Source organism: Molothrus ater, chromosome 1, assembly GCF_012460135.2.
Source record: "Molothrus ater isolate BHLD 08-10-18 breed brown headed cowbird chromosome 1, BPBGC_Mater_1.1, whole genome shotgun sequence".
NCBI lineage: Eukaryota > Metazoa > Chordata > Aves > Passeriformes > Icteridae > Molothrus > Molothrus ater.
This window is the reverse complement of record NC_050478.2, coordinates 45,410,069-45,430,371: the sequence shown is the minus strand read 5'-3', so window position 1 is coordinate 45,430,371 and position 20,303 is coordinate 45,410,069. Positions and strand designations below refer to the sequence as shown.

The following is a 20,303-nucleotide window of genomic DNA, read 5'->3' as shown; positions in this document are numbered from 1 at the left end:
TCAACCGAAACAGCGGAGCCCCGCCCCCGGGACGGAGTCTCCCATGCCCCGGTGGCAGTGTCTGGACGGAACACTGGTCCCTGCGCGCCACAAAATACAGGCAAGGGGGAAAGGCACCGGCTCAGCAGGCAGGATGACTCCGGGAATCGGAGAGTTTTGCTGTCCTTTATTCCCGCTGGAACGCACAGCCAGATCCCACCGGGCTGCGTCCCTGCACCCCCCGCACGCTACTCGGATGGTCGCCACCGCAGCCCCGTTTCCAGGAGACGGCGCCGGACGCCGGAAGCAGAGTGGAGCCCCATTGGGTCCGGGGTGCCTACGTCAGGGCGGGACCACCGGGCGGCGAGCGGGGAGGGTCCCGGATGTTGGTGTGAGGAGCACCGGGGGCTGGCGCGTCCGTCGGCAAAGGCCGGGTGCCGCCGGCAGTCTGTGGTGGTGGGGCTGCTCTGTGCAACCTCCGCCATCAAAGCGGCAGATAGCGTCCTCAGCCCTGCCATGGCCTTCTGCAAGCGCCTAATTGAGGGACACTTTTCTTGTGGCAAAATTTAGTCCTTGAAACAAGCGTTTTCTATGTTTAAGAACAGTGTGGAGTTTTCACTTCTTTTTCATTTCATGGGGATCTGGAGATTTTTTTTTTTGTTTATTTTTTTTTCCTTTTCTTTTTTTTTTTCTTTTTTTTCTTGTTTTGTTTTTGTAAGGCCCTTGAAAAATCCCTTTTCTTTTGGACAACACCTGGAACTGTGGTCACAGGACAAGGGCCTTCAAATTGAAAGGAAGTAGATTTGGGTTGGATATTAGGCAAAAAAATCTTTGCTGTGAGGGTGGTGAGGTGCTGTCACAGGTTGCCTAAAGAAGCTGTGGATGTCCCATCCTTGGAATTGTTCAAGGCCAGGTTGGATGGGGCTTTGAGCAACCCGGTCTAGTGAAAGGTTGGGCACAGAAGGAGGTTGGAATTAGATGGTCTTTGAGGTCCCTTCCAATTCAAACCATTCTGTGATTCTAACAAAGCATTTAAAAGCATTTGCTCTAGGGCAAGCTGTAAAGAATTCAGGTTTTTTTCTCATCGTCTCACCTTTATTTTGACCTCCTAACAGGTTTGAACCCATTGATGCATTTCAACCAATACTGAAAAAAGAAATAGTACACTTACAGGAAGGATTCAATGTTTCTTCTAGGTAGCATGACAACAGATGGTCAGTTTTGTTACTTCCACTCTCGAGAAGACTTCAGCATGATTTTAAACCCCTGTAATATCGAAAAGGAAAAAAAAAAACAACAACAACAAAAAAACCAAACATGAAACCCCTCTTTATTGCTGACAAAAAGGTCAACATGAGCCAGCAGTGTGGGCTGGCAGCCCAGAAAGCCAGAGGTATCCTGGATTGCATCAAAAGGAGCATGGACAGCAGGGCGAGGGAGGTGATTCATTTTGTCCCTGTACTCTCTGTTCTTGTGAGACCCTACCTGGAGTGCTGCATCCAGCTCTGGTGCCTTCAAAATAAGAAAGACATGGAAGTGTTGGAGCAAGTCCAGGGAGGCCATGAAGGGATAAGGAGACTGGAACACCTCTTCTATGAAGACAGGCTGGGAAAATTGGTGCTCTGTCCCATTTTACCCTGTAAGTTTTCAATAGTTGCAGAGGTGACTTGTAATTATCAACGAAGGTACAGGTTTGAAGCTGCACAAGTAAGATAATTTTTCCATTCTGTTTTTAATGTAAATGAGTAGTTGACTAGATATAAATAAACCAAATGCGTAAGTACACATCACTTTCTATTAATAAGCACAAGAAAAGTATGCTTTGAAGACGAATTTTTTAGATTTCAGAAAAATGTGTATTTTATCTGTGGTTGTGATAAGAATGACTGATATAAAGAAGAAGGAATGGAGTATTAGCTCATTTGCACACAAGTCCTGGCAGCAGTTCAATGGCACATCTTAGAATAAGTCAATTTCATTGTCCCTGTCCAAGAAGATAAAACTAAGCCACAATAACTATCAAGTTACTGTCTTATCTTCCAGATTTCTCATTTTTTGTCCTATGTACACTTTCTGTTAAATTAGTCCAGGTTAGGGATTGGTTTTATGCAAAGGAGATAAATACCCCATTTTGGGGGAGTGAGATTGTATGAACTTTAACATTAATGAAGTCTGCTGAAATCTTCATATAATAGTGGCAATAGCACTACAAAATAGAGCGAGAGAAATACACTAAAATAAACATTTTAAAAAGTTTAGTAACACTTGAACCATAGGTTTATAGCTTTTGAAATTAAATGTCTCCATGTTAAAAAAATTTCAGTATAATTAAAGGCAGACATAGGGAGATATGTTGAGTCATACCACCTTTTTTTCCAACCCCTCCTTATTAGGAACTATGGGCACTTTTTTATTGTTGATACACATTTTATTACATGTCTGTATGTCTGGGTGCACATTTTCAATATACTCCAGATGGGGAATTTTCTCTTTGATTTGGTGTAAGAGTGGAGGAGTCTCTTTTCAAACATGTTGCTTCAGGTATGAGAGTAATCTTGCAGAAATAAAGTATTACAAATACAGATCAGGGCAGTAATTAAAAGACTCTTATCTTTGGCCCTTTACTTGCTGTTTCAGTCTGTCACTCCTGAGTTTATCCTGTTACTTAACATGACTTCAAGCATTGTGCTCAACTGCAGTGAACTTTTCTATGGAAATATTTTCAGCATTCAAGAACGGAATGCAAAATATTCTCTGTCTTGTTTGCACCATTTCAATACTCCTAGCAAGCTGTGCAGCAAATTCAGCCTTGCTATTTGCCTGGCTATTAGACGGGACAGTCAGATGTAATCAAATTCTTGTTCTCAAATAAATATATGATCTAATTTAAGGCAAACTGAGATCTCATGATTGCAAGCACATAGTTCAGGCATGCTTAAACACTTCACTGCTCTTCCCTCAATGGGTACTGAGTAAGCCTCTGACATTTTGCCTGGTTCTCAAAAGTCTGACCAGTAGCCTTTAATTTTGAGGTGTGTTTCCATGTTTTGTAAGATGTGTTCTTCAGTGTGCTCTAATGCCTGTTGAAAATGCTATACAATTATTTTGTCATATGTACTAGCTTTTCTTTCTTTTTTTTTTTCCAGATATCATGATTACTCATGCTATATCCCATCTTGTTAGTACATGGTGTTTATTTCTATTCCAGACTGACCCCATTCTCAAGAGAATTTCTATTCTCGGCATCTAGGGTATGATGATTCAGTTGCTCAAATAAAATACTCTTATGTTCCATTTGCCTTGACAGTACTGTCATTCCTGGGAAGTGCATAAAGTCACTTTTCTGGTGTTTGACCTTTTTGGCAGATTGGTGGACATGGGTACATCTTTATCTCGTGCTTTTGATTTTCAGATTATTTTTAAAACGTCCTCTTGAAATTGGCACATATTTTCATTGTTTGAGTGAAACTTTGTTCTTTATTTTTGTATTTCTGTGGTAACAGCAATATGTGATTATGATATTATCATTTTGATATGATAATATGATTTTATTACCTTGGTTTTCTGGTACAACTCTGCTGTACTTACGGGTCCATCTCAAATTCATGAAATAAATTCAAATGTTACTGGTTTAGTATCATATATTTCTGATATTTGAAAATAGCAATGACTTTTCAAATTCTTAGGTGCTTTCTGGGGTTCTTGTTTGAAAATTTTTTTCCCAATCAAAGAGTTGTCCTCTACACTTTTGAGTAGTGTAAACAGTTTGTGTTTTGCAATAATGTTTCAAAATTTGTCTCACTGGTGAGGCGGTGGTTCAAAGTTTTGCCTCACTGGTGAGAAAAAAAAATTACTAGTGGTTTCTTGTAAGATAACAAGCCTCCAAATCTCAGCTCACTGGATCAACTTGCAAGGTCACCAATACTACATGTATGCCAGGCTTGTGTTTCCTATTCCTCTGTTATGGTCTCAGTGCTTTGCATATGCCTAAGGGTGGAAAGAGATGTGGTGAGATATGCTGAAAATTTTAATACTCTCTGAGTTAATACCTTTAAAGGTTGGCATATTACAAGGTATTTTTACCTTCCCAAAATAATTTGGTTTCCCTGGGAAATCAGCAACTGCTCTGTATGTGATGCTGCAGTCAGGACCAACTTCGTTTTTGTTTGTCTATTTGTTTGTTTGTATTAACTGCTATGGAGATGGGGTTAATTGTAATGGATTAGTACAGTTTCTGGCAGGCATTTCTCATATCACATTCCTGAGTATAATCAGCTCTGATAGTGGCTTTGTGAGCCTGGCTGGCAGAGCTGATACTCTTCTGCTGTTAGGTTCACTACTAACAGCATTCTCAACACCTAAGCCTACTTGCTGGCTTCCAAAATATGATGATGACTGTCTTGCTGAGACAGAAGAGCTGAATAGGCCTTGACAATATTTTGCTTTTTCAGTGACTACCATTCTGCTTATGTAATTTTGAGATTATGTAAAATTATTTATTTTTGTGTGTATTTCAATGATCAAACCATTCCTTGTTTTAATGCAGTACATAGTGTGTAAAGCGTGCTATGCTGGTTGAATTATTTTCATCTGTTCTAGGTATAGCATGGCAGAGAACATCCTGTTTTCTTCAATTACATCCAGCAGTTTGTACTCACACAAGAGTCATGCTTCTTTATCACATATACAAATTCATTGTTCCAGCAGCAAGCAGTGGCTTTTATGTTGCATATTCTGAAGATCCAGACTGTATACTCAGAATATCTTTTGGTTTCTGATTAAAATTCACAATGTCAGAAGTATTATCATCATTCCATGGTGTAATTTTCATTTGACTTTTCTTGATTACATGGGGTTTTTCATTTTCTTGCAAAATGCATGCCTGGCACATTTATTATTACTCCACTATCTAGCATTTCATTTTCTCTTTGTTTGTGTACTTGACTTCACTTATAATGCTAATCTGAGCTTTACAAACTATTTATTCCAACTTGCATCTCATTAATGCAAAATATGTACAAAACCCCATCCTCTGAGTCACTGTTTGCCTCCATTTGTTTTTTGGGTTTTTTTTTTTCTCAAGCTGTAAGATCTGAATAATGCTTCTTTTGCCATAATTATTATTTATGATCCACTGTGAAGAAAATTTTTTATGAGTTTTCTCCTTAAAATCTTTTCATCTTCATTTTATTTCTCTCCTCAGCTTATGTTTATGCTTTAGCTGGTCCATAAAGTTACTTATTTATTTTATTTTTATTTAGCCTCTCATTTCCATGTGTTTTTGCTCAAATCAGCATCAGCTCTCCTTAGGTCATAGTCACAATAACACTTCAGGCCAATTCCATAGTTGCAGAGATGCAGTTGTAGAAGGGGAAGGCATTGGTGCTGCCTGATGCTAGCTGAGAGAAGCACAAAGCTCTGAAAGGAAAGCTTTGCTGCTGATTTGATTCTTCCAGCAAAGGTAGCATTGAATAACGTCCTGTAAAATGAAACAAATAAATAAACAAAAAAACCCCTTCAAAACAAACAAAACCCCCAAAAATCAAACAAGAAAAAATCAGTCAAAAGTACTTACATTTTTAATTTTCCTGCGCTCTGTGAGACAACTTGCAAGAATCTGTGTGTTTTGATACAGATTCAGCTAAAAGCAATGACAGCTTTACAATAAACAATTTAAACAAGAAACGATGTTGTACAGGCAGTGTTATGTAGACACTTCATAGATATTTTTAAAGAATTTGCAGCATTACTTAGTTCACCCTGATATAAAAGTGTGAGAAATGGAGCCAGCAACACCAGGTACCAGCAGGAAGAACAAAAAGAGAAAGCACTGCAACTCCTTTCTTCTTAACTCCATGGCAGCTATTCAGAAACAGAGTATGTTTTAGAGATTTTTTTTTCTCTCCTAACACTTGTTAATGCCCACTGGAATTATTGTTCTCTGAGATTAAAATCGTTTACCCCACAATTGCAGCTGCAGTTGGAGTCTTCAGCTGGCAAACTAATCAGAGATTTCTTAAACTGGTTTCAAATGCTTTTAAAGCTTTTATTGTATTCTTTGATTACTCTACAGGGCCTATAAAAGAGGTTCTACAGACAGCAAATGGTGAGGATTAGAAGAAAAACATCAGCACACTCGCTGAACAGTACATTTGAAAGGTCCTGTATTTTAGCAGGGTGGAAATAAAGTCTCTTCTAGACATGTAATCAAGGAAGCAAAATTGAGAATGAATCTGAAAATATCATATGATGATAATATCATATATGATAAAATCTAGAAGAGAGAGGAAATGGAAAAGATAACGAAAACAGAAGGAGAGCAGAGAAACCTAGGAAACTTTTTGCAAGTAGTTGGTTACCACATCAATTGCCAGCTTTGGAATTATTAGGTGGATAAATTGAGCTGGTGATAGAAATGCAGAGGAGTATGCTTATGTGCACTATAGCACCACATGACCAAAAAGTCATCAGGAGGATTTGGCACAGCACTACCAAACAATTGCTACCATGTCATATGGCCAGTGTACAGATGCGCATCTAGCATGCAAGGGCCTGGCAATTCCATAGCCCTGAGTTCTCTTTTCTACATACTGTGTTTGAGTGTAAATAGTGTGTGTCATTGCCATTTCTCCCACTGTGAAGGACTTCTGCTCACTTTAACAAGAGTCTTTTCAGTCTCAGCAGTACATCTCAAATCCTTGTTCCTTACAGACGTGACAGGTCAATTGGTTCTTCTCAATAAGAAACCTACAACCATGCACACTTGTTCCTTTCTGTGTTTGGTGTGAATATTCACTTTTCTACTTCCTGGTTTTCCCTCTGCCTTCTCTTTTTTTTTTTTTTTTTCCCTCAGCATTTCTTCCTGGGCTGGATTCCAAGGTGCTTCTGTTCTGTGTCTTCCTCTGTTTTTCTGAAACTGAAAGCTTTTTTTTTTTTTTACCCCTCTGCTTCTCATTTTTAGTATGTAAAGCACAGAGCAAACTTTTGTTCCTCATAATTACTTCTCCTTCACTGTACAGACCATTAGTCCTCACTGCTGTCTCACTGGCCTTATGTTACACATTATAACAAGTTCCCAGCTGCTGCTTTGGGGCTCCATCCATCTTTTGCAACCTCTCAGTCTTGTTTCCTCTCTTGTGCAACCTCTGTCATTCATCTGAGTTCAGAGTTAGCTGTTTCAGTATTAATCAGAAAAGAACCCTTTTTTAAAGCTTCCTGATTTAGTGTGCTCACTGGCAAGGGTCACATGTATTCAAGATTTAGCACAAAGGGAGCAGTGGGAGGACTCAGCTAAGGGTGAGAAGTGGAAGGCACCAACCTTTTTGTTAGATTTCTTAGCAGTAACATGGACTTTCTATTTTAGGGAGGATTTAGATGAGACTACTGAGATGATTTAAGAGTGCAAGGTTACCAGAGGGGTGTGTCCCTTTCCTCCCAGACTAATGGTTTCAACTCATCTTTTGTGCTCACTCCATATTTCTATGATGTTAGGGTGAATCAGTTCAGTAACGGGGCAGAAAACCAACAAGGAAAAAATACAGTTAGTTCTGTGTGAGGTTAGTTAACTGAGTCATTCACTGAGGAATCCTAAGAAGCAGAACCAGTCCTTGGGAAAACCAGGAGTGCCTTGGTCCTCCACAGGAGAAGTGGGGAGAGCAGCCTGTTCCTTTTGGCAGCAGCACCAAGCTTTTAGGTTGACTCATATGCCCTATTTAAATCACTAGCAGGGGATTTGCTCTGTAGACATGCCTGCTCAGAAGGCTGCTGCCTGAGAATCTTGTTGCCCTTGCAATATTTCTCCTCTCTTTTCTGCCACCCAAAAGCATGCATCCCCATCTGGGATTCTCTTTGTTTGCATCTGTGAAGGGTTGGATCATTTCTTTTTATGGATTATTTGGGGTCAAGCCCTGAATTCATTTCCACTCTCTGGAGGTTATTCCATGCTTCTGGAATCCTGTCACCACCAGCACGACTGCAACTTTTTTTTTGGTCTTACCAGCTGTAACCTTGAACACAGTTCTATTCCTCTCTTGCCAGCAGACAAAAACAGTCAAACCTTTCTCCAATAAATAGTTCTGTGAGTTGCAAATATATAAAGCCCTGATTTGTTCTGGGTTTGTCACTTTTTCCCCCCTCATAATTTTTACATTTTTCACAGGATAGGTTTGGAAGGGACCTCTGTAGATCATCTTGTCCAACCCCCCTGCCAAGGTAGGGTGAGCGAGAGCAGGTTACACAGGAACGCATCCAGGAGCGTTTTGAATGTATCCAGAGAGGGAGATTCCACGACCTCCCTGGGCAGCCTGTTCAGTGCTCTGCCACCCTCAATGTAAAGAAGTTCCTCCTCATGTTCAGTTGAAACTTCCCGTGATTTAGTTTATGGCCATTGCTCCTTGTCCTGTCACGGGGCACCACCAAAAAGAATGGAAAAGAACTTGGACTTGAGACATTTCTCTGTATATGGCACATTCATAGTAATATTTCCTTTGAGGATTTTCTGCTGTTTAACACATCCCTGTAATCATTCTTGCCCTCTCCACCTCCCAAACCAGCCCAGGTCGGTCGTGCGCGTCCCAGGAGCGGTGGGAGCAGTGCCGAGCAGCGCTGCCCGCGGCCGCGCTCGAGCTGCTCCGCACGGCCACAACCCCTCCCGCCCCCCGCGGGCATCCTGGTCCCCGGCTTGCCCAGCCCGTCCCGCGGCAGGGGGCCGGTTGCCGGGCGACGCTCGGCCCCTCCTCCGCGGCAGGGCTGGGCCATGAGGTAATGGCCTCCGGGGGGCGGGAAAGGGAGCGCTGCGACTACCGAGCCAGCGGCCGCCGAGGTGGCCGCCGGCGACGTTCCCAGCCTCCCGCCCCTTCCTGCTGCCCCGCCGGCGGCGGGCGGCGCTGCACCCCCGAGGTGTCCGCGCCGCCCCGCCTCCTGAGGAGGCTGCAGGGCCGCAGGAGCCCCGCGCCCGGCAGCGGCGGCGGAGAGCGCCCGGCGGCCGCCCCACGTGCGCTGCCGCCCGGCCGGAGGGGTTCGCAGCGGTCCCCGGGCACCGCTGGAGAGCGGGGAGCTGGAGCGGCGGCGGCCTGGCGGCAGAGACCCGGGAGGAGGAGGGCACATGAGGCGACGGCAGGAGGAGAGAGAAGCAGCAGCAGCCAGCCGGCCACTGCAGCCCCTGCGCTCTGCCCGCCCCGCACGCCGCGGCCTCTCAGCGGCGCGGGCCGGGGGCGAGCCGTGAGGGGGGAAGCAGCCCGGAGGTGGCCGCCGCCGGCAGCGAGGCTCCCCCGGCCCGCGGGGGCGCCGCCGCCCGCGCCCCGCCGCCCGGGGGGCCCGGAGCGGGGTGAGTGCGGCGGAGGGCGCGGGGGGACGGTGCGGGGCGGGCGGGGATGCGCGGCGGCACCGGCGCGGCCGCCTCTGGCCCCGCTCGCCCCCAGAGGAGCGAGCGGGTGCGGGGGGTCCTGCCGGAGCTGCGGTGCGCGGGCGAGGCCTGCAGCGCTCGGCGAGCTGCGGAACGGGGGTGAGCAAGGTGCAGCCGCTCTTCCTTCTCCTCGGGCCCCTCGACCTTCACAGCCGGCTGGCTCGGGGGCGGGCGCTGCGCCTGGCTCTGCTGCCTGTGCTCTTTTGTCCCTTCCGCGCCCTGAAAGGAAAGAAGCACATGAGTAAATTGCGTACCGAAGGTCAAGAATCGCTCTCAGAATTGTGCCTCTGCATTACTTGCAGCTAAACTGCTGCTGTTCTCAGATACAAGGGCCCCTGCATGCAGAAGTAGTTTTCTAGCCATTGCAAGAGGGACTTGCAAATACTGACTCTTTTTCTTCAGCGTTGGGGATTATGGATAGCTTTTGGCAGCATTCCACTGTTTAAAATGACTAAAATATTCCATTATGGATTTTTAGCAAGTTTGAGATCTTGGTGGCTCTTTTGGTTTGCATCTGACGATTTTGAAACTTCATCTATAGGGGAGTTTTTTTTTCAGGTAAAATTAGGGAAGAGTTAGGAAATTTCCAAAGAAATGGAACATCTGTTAAAGAGTGGGAGCCAGGGTTCATGTTCTCCCTCTCTCTGACTTCAGGAGAAGTCTCCGTGTGGACACTTTTTTCTGCCTTGCAATCTGTAACCTTATTTGAACCTTTCAGTCCGCTGAGATTAAGTCGTGGGTGTAATGGTTTTTGCAATCAGGAAAGCAGCAGAAAAAAAAAAAACCACCAAAAAAAGCAAACAACAACAAAAAGTTAAAACAAAACCAAACAGCAGTTATGATGACCAGTTTGCCATATGTGCCTGTTTTACTGCTGTGTGGATACACAGTTGCATGTACTGTTTGTAGTGCCCTGCCTTCTACCTGTGCTGGAATTACTCTGGGTTTAAACGTGTTTGTCCTCGTAGGGCTCTTTTGGAGTTACGAGAAGAAGCTTGGAGGAGGGGAAGGAGCGTTCTCTCCAAGCCCAGGGACTGTATTCACAAAACCGTGCCTTCTCTGAGGCGCTGTAACCTGTTTTGACTGAGTCAGAGCAACCTGTGATGACAATAAGAAAATTATATTAAGCCATTAAGCTTACTTCACTGTTTTTCAATGAGCATCATTGCAAATGAGGAAAACCAGGATGGTAAAAATCCTAGAGGAAGGCAAGAGTTTTCAGCTTTTAATGTGAACTACTGAGTGAAGACCAGACGGCTGTATGAACAGATAGAATGGATAGAATGTAAATTTCTGTTGAAGTAAAACAAAACTTTCTGTCAGTTGCATGAATGAACTCGCACTTGCCAGCAGATTGAACTGAATGATGGATGACAGTAGTGGAAAGAAGTAGGATCTCTGGCTCTAGTGCAAAAAAATCCCGTACCAGACAAAAATCATCTCTTCATCTTTTGTTCAATTATGAATAAAAAAATCATACTGCAACTTGGTGCCTGTTCTAGAGCACTGGGCAGCACAACAATATGCCAGGGAGGCATTAATGTGATTAGGCACATGCATTTATGTATGTGATGCCCCATGTTTGATATGTGGGTGCTTAAAATCCCAGTGAAATATCCAGCTGCTGCAGCAGCCTCTGAGCGTCTGACTAATTTAATCCAGAGTCCTGACTAATGAGGCAGGACCAGGATGTGATACAGAAGTTTTGCCTGAATGTTAATGGTTGTTAACTTGGCACTCTGACAGTTTGTGGAACACAGGTGTGAGCTGGTGGGAGTAAGCGAACTTGCATGTACCAGAGAGCAAGAACAGATCGGAATGATTTGCCTGGAACTGGTGGGAACTTCTGTTGTTCCTCTCTGCTGCAGTTCACGCCTGAGCTCCTTGCTGCTTCACACATTCTGTCTCCTGTAACAGATTATCAGCTGCTTTTGTAGAAGTAATTCGATCCTAATCTTTCAGCGTGCTCTGAGGATTTTATTTATACTCTAGCCAATCTGCTTTGGGATAGAATAATGAGATTAGTACTGCAGAAATTAGTGCAGGTTAAATATTTTTGTTTTAAATGCGTACTTGATCAATATTATTGTTTCTTACTGTTGTTGCTATAATATTGAAAAGGGAAAATGCTAAAACTTGTCACTGTATCTGCTGTGATAGACAGTAAACTGAATGGAAGATACTTTTTTTTAAAAAATAGTTCTGTAGAAAGGATTCTCAGAAGGAATATTGAATATTGAAAGGAAGAGGTTAAAATCAAACCCATTGCCCTTTCTAAAAGCTGTACACATTTTTCTTCAAAGCAGTTTCCTATGTTATTTAAAATTTTCCTTGGGAGAGGAGAGATAATTAAGCACAAAGGCAGTGTATGAGTTACATTTGTTGGAAATATATTTCTTCCCTAAATCTTTAAATTTTGTTGATTTCCAGAGTTGGGGTTGGTTTAAGTGCTCCTTCTGCCAGGACCAGAAATAACATTTGTAGGACATAATTTGTTTTGGGTTGTCTAGGTGTTGTATGTTGTGATACTCAAGTCAAGATTGGTGGTTTCTTGTTAATTTGCAGAGAATTGTGTATTCTTTGTTTAAAATTTTGAACCGTATAGCTTTCCCTCTGCCTCAGTAAAAATGAGTGCCTGTTCTAATAAGTCTCCAGTATTAGGCTGGGTACTTAATTGGTGTATTTTTGAATAACACTGTTTTAACTCTTACAAAACTGTCATTTGACTTCACACACTACTTATTTCCCAATAGTTCCATATTAATGCAAGAATAGCCTAACCGGTAGAGCTGGTCTGTACTGTCGGGAATCATGATAAGCACAGTATGGACATAGAACTAGCTGTAAAAACCTACCTATCAATACATTTTTCTGACCAAGAGGAAAAAGCACAGCTACTGTTTTCCTTTTTGAACTATTCCTTTTCTCCAGATGTACCTGGCAGTCCTGCCTCCATAAGAAGCTTAGTGATGCCACCAAGATCAACATTTAAGAGTAAATATGCTTAAATTGCATGTAAAATGACCAAAGGCATACTGGCATCATGCCCTAGGATGCTCATGTTGTTCTTTGATTCTGCTGGGAATGAGATTGTCACTTGTGTTCTTCAGAAAGTCTTTGAAAAGGAACAGGTTCTGGATAGTGACTGCACACCAAGTGGCTTTCAGAGTTATCACCAAAACATAGTAAGTAAGAGAACTACTTTCTAGTCACTAAATAATAATAAATAAACATAGTAAGTAAGAGAACTACTTTCTAGTCACTAAATGACAGCAATGGCAAGTCAGTTGTAGGCAGCTCAGTTATTGTATGAAGCTGGAATTGTAAAACTGGTGTGTGGTCTGCAGTGCCTGTGCTGTAAAGGTATGTTACCCTGGTCATTTACGTATCATTAAAACTCCACAGGCAATGCCACTGACACCTTGGAGTGCTGCACCTGTATGGAGGCCTCAATTTTGTGTATTCAGTTGTGGGATCAGTGCTACTTGGAGAGATAAAAATCTTGAGAATGAACTTCCTGTTAACATAGGCTTTCCAAGATACCAGTTGGTGTCTGATTCAAAGTCTTCCTGCTTACTCTGTGGTTCAACTGAGATAGCTGTGAGTTTACAAGCACTTTTATTTTACTTTGTAGTGAATAGCATGATGTTTCCTAAGTTAATTTCAGGAGTTCACTGATACTAATCTTTGTCTAAAACTGTCCTCTATTTGAACTTTGAATCATCAATGCTTCTGTTTTTATTGGAGCCTATTGATTAGGGTGCAAAAAGTCATGCCATGTAGTCATCCTGATTATGGTTGACCAGCTAAGAGGCTTATTGATAGTACAAACAGATTAGCTGAGAGATAATTCTTAGATTCAATTATGTTGGCAGATTTGCTTTAGTAAATCAGTGAGTGGCTGTACTGAAGCTGATTCTTTGCCTTATCTTGCAGCTCCTCTGGACAGGATTGTCTAACCTTGCTGTCCATTAGATGCTGAAAACCCAAATGAGACTGATGGTCTATAACTGTCATATTTTATTGTGTGCGTATTTGGGGTTTTTTTTGGTAATGATAGTGATAGATTAATATGGTAGAGCCCTGTTGGTTTTGCTTGAGTTTATAGCAAAAGTTCAGAGCACTATAGCAGAATATTAGAAAGAAGGAAGGAAATGTGGGAAGAGCTTGGTTTAAAAGCCCTTGCAAAGTGTCATTTTAGCTTGTTTTGACATTGCACCATGATGCTGCCCAGCAAAGCAAATTTTCCCATGGTTTTGGATTCTCTCCTCTATCCCCTTCCATATTATGGTGCTTGGAATCAAGTCCTTGATGCAGACAAGAACTGGTTTTGAGGTTAATTTTCAGACTGTCCATCCTGGGCAGCTGAGCAGCTGTTAGCAGGGAGCAAAGGAAGCAATAGTAGAAACTGGATGGGACTTTGGTGTCAGGAGAGAGTAGTCTTTAGTGAATATGAGCTGATTTTGAAACTGCTACACTCCAAGCTCTGATATAACCAAGGCTAGTTGCATGTTGGTAGATGAGATGCTGAAGCTGACAATAACTTGCTGCATATATTTGTGCTTATGTCATGTTCTTGGTTCTAAGTACCTGTATGAATAGAAGAGAGAAATACTGAGCTCTGTAGAAAGGTTGCTTCTTTGGTGGATCACAGCATGGTTAAGGTTGGAAGGGATTTCTGGAGGTCCAACTTGCTTGCTCAAGCAGGGTCATCCTAGAGCACTTGGCACAGGTCTGTGTTACAACAGCATCTGAATATCTCCAAGGCTGGAGACTCCATTGCCTCCCTGAGCAACCTCAGACAGTGCCTGGTCACTCCCAAAGGGAAAAAATGTTCCTGGATGTTCAGAGGGAGCTAGTCATGTTTCAGTCTGTGCCCATCACTCTGGTCGTGTCTAGGAACCACTGAAAGAAAGAGCCTGGCTCTGTCCTCCCTCCTTGCAGGTATTTATACCCATTGATGAGATCTCCCTGAACCTTCTGATCTCCCACTGTCAGTCACAGCTCTTTCAGCCTCTTGTCATAGGAGAAATGCCCTGATCTTCTTTCTCTTAGTGGCCAGGCACTGTCCTCTTTCCAGTATGTTCATCTTTTTCTTGTTCTGGAGAACCCAGAACTGGACACAGTACCGAGGGTGTGGCTTCACCAGTGCCCACTAGAGGGGAGAGATCATCTCTCATCTGGTTTCCCAGTTTAAGGAAAAAATGTGTGAACCCCCTGCTCTGCTATTTAATAATTCCATGCTTCAAATAAAACACAGAAAAACTGCTCATTGTTAGTTTTCAATGAAGTTTAATGCTGAGTTGACTCGTTCCATCTTTTAATAGAAACCAAAGGTTAGGAAAATGTTCATACAGTGGAAACTTTTATAGCCTAGAGAGGAAGAATGAAAACTATGGAGACATTGAATTAGTTACATGTGCCTCTTTGAAGAGCTTAGTTGGCTACTGCAAATTGGAATCAATCAGTGCATTTTTGCATTGTATGTTTGCATAAATTCTAAATTTCATCTTTTTAAAGTCAGCTGCTGGTAATGTCATATTGGAATCTAATTTCAAGCAAATCAGGACCCTGTATGAATTATGGTCTGACAGCAGCCACAATTTGGTGTCCTAGGGGGACTGAAGTGCAGTTTTGTTTCAATAGAGGGGTATTTTTTTTTTTTTAATCTCATCAATGTCAGCTATGGGAAATGAAGACTTAGACTGTCCTTTTTAATGTTGATGTAAGTGGAGCTTGTGTTACTAACAACATTGCCTGTCCCAGAAGGCCTAATTTCACTATCAGATACTGCACAGTTGCATACTTTGCAGGGGAGCAGCAGGCACTCCTCTGCAGTAAGCAGAAACCTTGCGGTTCAAATCTATGCAAACCTATTGCCACAGTGAAACCTGTAAAATTAGCAGAATTGGAAGGCATTGGAACAATGTCAAAATCCTTAGACTGTCCTTTAAACTTGTTTTAAATGGAATTTCTTTCTCTGCAGCTGTCTGCTCATAATGGCTATTTCTGAGGAGGTATTAAGCACTGTTGATATAAAGTGATGAGGTGGGAATCAATCTTTCTTTTAACATGTGTTTTTGTGGTAGATCTTCTGCTGTAGTCACAAATGGCAGTGATGTCAGAAAAAAATTGTGGGCTTCTGTTGTGTTCAGGTAATACTGCAGTAATAATCACATCCAAGTATTAGTGGAGGGGGTGGAGACCAGGATTAACCAAAAATATTATCTTCTTGGAGCTTTTGGTCTTGTAATGAATTCTGCAAACCTGCACATGTGAAAGCCATATTAAGATCAGTCCTTTATGACTGTATTTCCTGAGGGTCATGTAATGTTATCAGATTATAGATAAGCATGTTATGTCTTCACCCAGTGAGTTGTGACTGACCTGAGAGCCACATGTTTCCAATATAAGGCAATCTCAACTGAAAATGCTTTTTCTGATTGTCTGAAATGTTTGTAACCTTTAATTACTCTTGTATTAGCTCACAAGAATTTTACCTTCTAGTGGCTTCTTCAAAAACTGTGATTTTGCAAGACATCAAAAGCCATTAGAATGAAGAGGCTGAGAAAGGTTAAATATTGCATTTATCTGGCTGAGTCCTTTGTCCCAAAGTCCAAAGATGTATGTACTGTCAAATTATTGGATGTATGTTTTTCTATATTTTTTTTCTATAGAGATCATTGATTTCTCCATGACATTCACTTGTACTGCTTTTATCTATTAAATGAGGTTTCGTTTAGGAAGTGTTGTACCTCAGGCAAATGCAGCTTTCCTAGATACTGTGCCCTTTGCAAAAGCTGCAAAATATTCAATGTGAACTTCTAATGAACCAAGTTTGTTTTATGAATCACGAAAACCAATTTTCTCTTACTGTGCAATGGATGAAGTGGGGCAGCAAGATATTTGAGGTAATTCAGGAGTTCATGTCAGTACTAGAATTAAATCCAGTTCTTGTGAATCTCTGTGTAAAGGCTGTCAGTCTCTTGGGGTCAGTGGATTGGCGCATTCTGCAGCTATTTAGGGCCTGACAGGGCATGTGAAACAGGCAGCAACCTCAGTAGACATGTGTGCTGCACCTGCACTTTTTTTTTCTTACACTACTAAGGTTGATAGTGTGCATTACTAATTCTCTTACAAAAGAAAAATTCCAGGTGGCCCAGAAGACTTTTCCTTGAGGAGTGGACAACTTGCTCAAGTAATTTGAGTGCATTTTACAGAAGTTAAGCACATGTCAAGCAGATGGGTTGTGCAGAATAAGATGGTGCTACTTTCACAGTAGTTATTTTAGTAAGATAGGTGGACTGTTAAGCTGAAAATGGGATATTGCTATGAAAAATATCAATGTTCAGAATGGGAGCCTGGGATTCCACAGGCTGGGATCAGAGCACTTGCAAGACACACAGTTATCTCACTTTGCTCACTGATGAATGTTCAAGGTAAGGCAGTCTCAGTTTCTTGAGCCTGACTTACTAACATCCGCCCTCCAAAAGTAAACACTGCACCCATTTTGTACTATTTATCAGCTTTCAGAGGACATCTGCTGTATGTTGACATAAAGGAAGAAAATTGAAAGTTTTTCTCATTGATGTCCCTCTGTACTATTATACTGAATAGCAGGAAAGAGAGGAGGGAAGTACGATTTTTGACTTGGAAAAAAGGGCAATAACATAATTTTTTGTTTTTTTTCATGGGAGTACTACTGTCTTTAAAAATAAATACAGATAATTTTATGGAATGAGTAATGTATTAAATCTAGAAATGTTGGTATGTAAAGGCAAAGATCATAAGCAAGTGTAATTTGGAGATGATAAACATAGAATTAACAGTTCACAGTGGTTAGCTAACTGATGAAGAGCTGCTGAGCCCTGGTGGAAAAGGCAGACAGATTTCACTGCATGTTGGATGTAGATCCTGAATACGAGAATGGATATCTTAAATACAGTGTGCATGATTTTATTATGATCTTATTTCTTCTTAGAGGAATATTTTGTGTCTTATTCTGTCTCCCAAGTGGTTGTTGAATAGACCTCATGAGAGGAAATTTATCATAATGATAGGACCTTAAATGATACACACAGAGAAGCTCTGGATGCCCCATTCCTGCAAGTGATCAAGGCCCAGTTGGATGGGGCTTTGAGCAACCTGGTCTAGTGAAAGATATCCCCATGCATTTTAGGGGTTTGGACAAATTGACCTTTAAGATCCCTTCCAACTCAAAATATAGCTATGACTATGAAGTGTGACTATGAATGTTTTTGGGTTTTTATCAAAAAGTACTGTGAAATGCATTATCTGATCTATGTGGATATTTACAGTAAGAAGTAAGAACTGAAATAAATGTATTTTATTTGTTAAAGTAAAGTTGATGCTCCCTTAAAAAATTCACATGGCTTGTCAACTGGTCTTTGGATAGAGGTTTCAATTCAAGTGGACAAAACTGTACTTCTAAATACTCCTTATGGTTCATCATAGTTAATATTTTTCCTTTTAAAAATCTTGGGATTAAAGCTGACCTTTCTTCCTTTCTACCAACTAATAATGGATTACTTCTTGAATTTGTAAATTTAGCAGAGCTGCTCTTCCAATGGGTATGAATACAAGAAGAACAAAGATGTTTCTTGGCTCTTCTGTTGTCAGTCAGCTTGTCAGCATCAGTTTCATATGGCTGTGGGATTCATCTGGGCAACCAAACCTTATCTGTCTGTAACTGCAGAGGAGGCCTTTGCTATTAAGTCTTGAGTTGACTGATACTTGTGTAAGATCTGTATATTCTGGCTCTGGGGGTTCACCTAGTGGTGTGCCTCAGCCCTGTGGTGTCATGGTTGAGCACACACACCAGTTAGCGCACCGACGGTTTGAGTCCCACCAGGGATTGCTATTTTTGTGGCAGTGAAGCTTGGAAGAATGCATTGCAACATGGGCATTTGAAAACCCACACAGCTGAAGCCCACACAGTACCTGTGAATGGTTTGACTCCCCCAACCTCTTGGCTTAGCCTTTCCAGCCAGGCTGCATTTCTGATCACATTGATGTGGAGTGGTAGAAGCACCAATGTCTCTGTGAGGAAAAAGGAGCAAGAGGGATTATATGGCTCCAGGGTAAGTGTGCTACTAGTAGGGTGGCAGTGTGCTTTAGAGGCAGCCTACACTAATAATAGCTAGAGGTGCCTGGGAAGGCATGTGCCTGAAGGCTGTGTCTCTGTAACCAGATTAGCTGGGCTCACAATTTGCCATCTCTGCTGGGGATAGTCCTGCCCTGTCCTGCCAGCTGTGTGTGGTACCCCTTAGTCCACATATCTTTCATACTGACTTGTTACCCCTGGGAAATAAGCCAGGGAGGCAAATTGAAAAACATGGCTTGAAAATTTGGCTTGATTTCCTTAGTTTTAGTTTTATTGCTAGCTTGTCTTTCTTAGGGAGTTAGATGAACGGTGGAGATGGCAGAAAGGCAACACAGGAATGTGCTGGCAAGGCCAGTTAGTGTTTAGTTTGCTTTAGCTGTACAATACCACAGCTTGTATTCAACCTATGGGCATTAAGTTATAGAGATCTCTTTAAAAATGAGAATTAATTATGTAGGTCTCCTTAAGAATGTGAGTTAATGCCATCAAAATGGAATGATTTGTTAGTTATGTGGAAGTTTTTGTTTTGTGGTTTGTTGGGGCATTTTTGTTTTGGATTTTTGTTTGCTTGTTTTCTTTTTTAATAAAAGAAAGCCAGCAACATCATTTTAGTACTCTTGGTTATCAGATTTGCCCGGGAAGGGTTGAATACCCAGTACTGTCTCTCTTATCTATTTAATTAGCACTAATTAGTTTGTCAAGAAGGCTGAGAGGAAATTCCTAAATGCACCTAGGAGCAAGCCTATTGTTTTGATCCTATGACCAACAGGAATAACTTGAAGATAAAACATGATATAATGTAGCAGCAGGAGAAGTGAGTAAGAGGAAATAGGAGGGGCTGCATAAGTCAGGAAAATGATCAGTTTGTAACATGACATGTTACAGCAGATGTAATACTGTTTTCTCTTCTTTGTTCCTCAGACCTCTCCCTGGAAAAGGTAAGAAAGCAGTTGTTACAATGTGGATAATAAAAGTTTTTTGTGTGTAGTTGTTTTTTTTTTTTTTATTTAGTGAACCCTTAAACTGAACAGCTCTAAAATACTTAGTTTGAACTTCAGATATTGAGGAAGTAGGAACAGGGCTTCAGGCTATTATTGCTCTGATGTAAATCCTACAATAGATAATTAATTTCTCTTCTGAATGGGAACTGGTGGTTCCTGATTGCCCTGATTTCTAACTGGAAAGTGTTTGCTTTGTGATAGAAGACCTATAATCCAGCAGTATGGCAGCTTGGAACTGAGTATATGTGAAGCTGAAGAATAGATTTTGGTAAGAGAGTGCTTTGGACATTTGGTTGTTTAATGCTGTAGTCCATTACCACCAGAGAAGTGAAAGGAGTTTGGGATCTCAGAATGTCAAAGCATTGATCTTTCTTTAAGGGCGCTGAAAACATTTGCAAGTATCTTTTAAGAATTCTTATATTTTGGCTGATCTACTTTTTCTCTCTATTTTTGTTTCTTCCCCTCCCCCCCCCATACTTTTTCTCTGGCTTTGTTTTGTATGTAAAGTGTTACAGAGTTTTCTCTATCTCCTCATTTAAGAGAGCTCCAACAGAGAAACTGGCAATCCATTTTTTTTTCTCCTTCTTTCTCTTCAGGATTCTATTAATGGTTTCTAAAGCTCTTGGAAGTAGCAGACTTTGAGCATGAGCAAACAAGGTTAAATGGAACTCATAATATGCATATAAATTCTTATTTAAGTTTTAGCTCTTTAAAGAAAGCCCAAACCCAAATAACTATTTTATAAATTTCTTTTCTAAATACCTTTTCACAAAAGATACCAAGAAGTTGTTGTGGT

At 41.7% G+C, this 20,303-nt stretch overlaps 1 protein-coding gene across 1 annotated transcript in view; it reads left to right on the top strand.

Moving 5' to 3' along the window:
• Positions 1–9,097: 9,097 nt before the first annotated feature.
• TRAK1 (trafficking kinesin protein 1) overlaps positions 9,098–20,303 on the top strand; it is a 125,928-nt gene continuing 114,722 nt past the window's right edge. The window contains exon 1 of the mRNA XM_036378789.2: positions 9,098–9,304. The gene's annotated coding sequence lies outside the window, so the exon portion shown is untranslated. The remainder of the gene's footprint in view (positions 9,305–20,303) is intronic.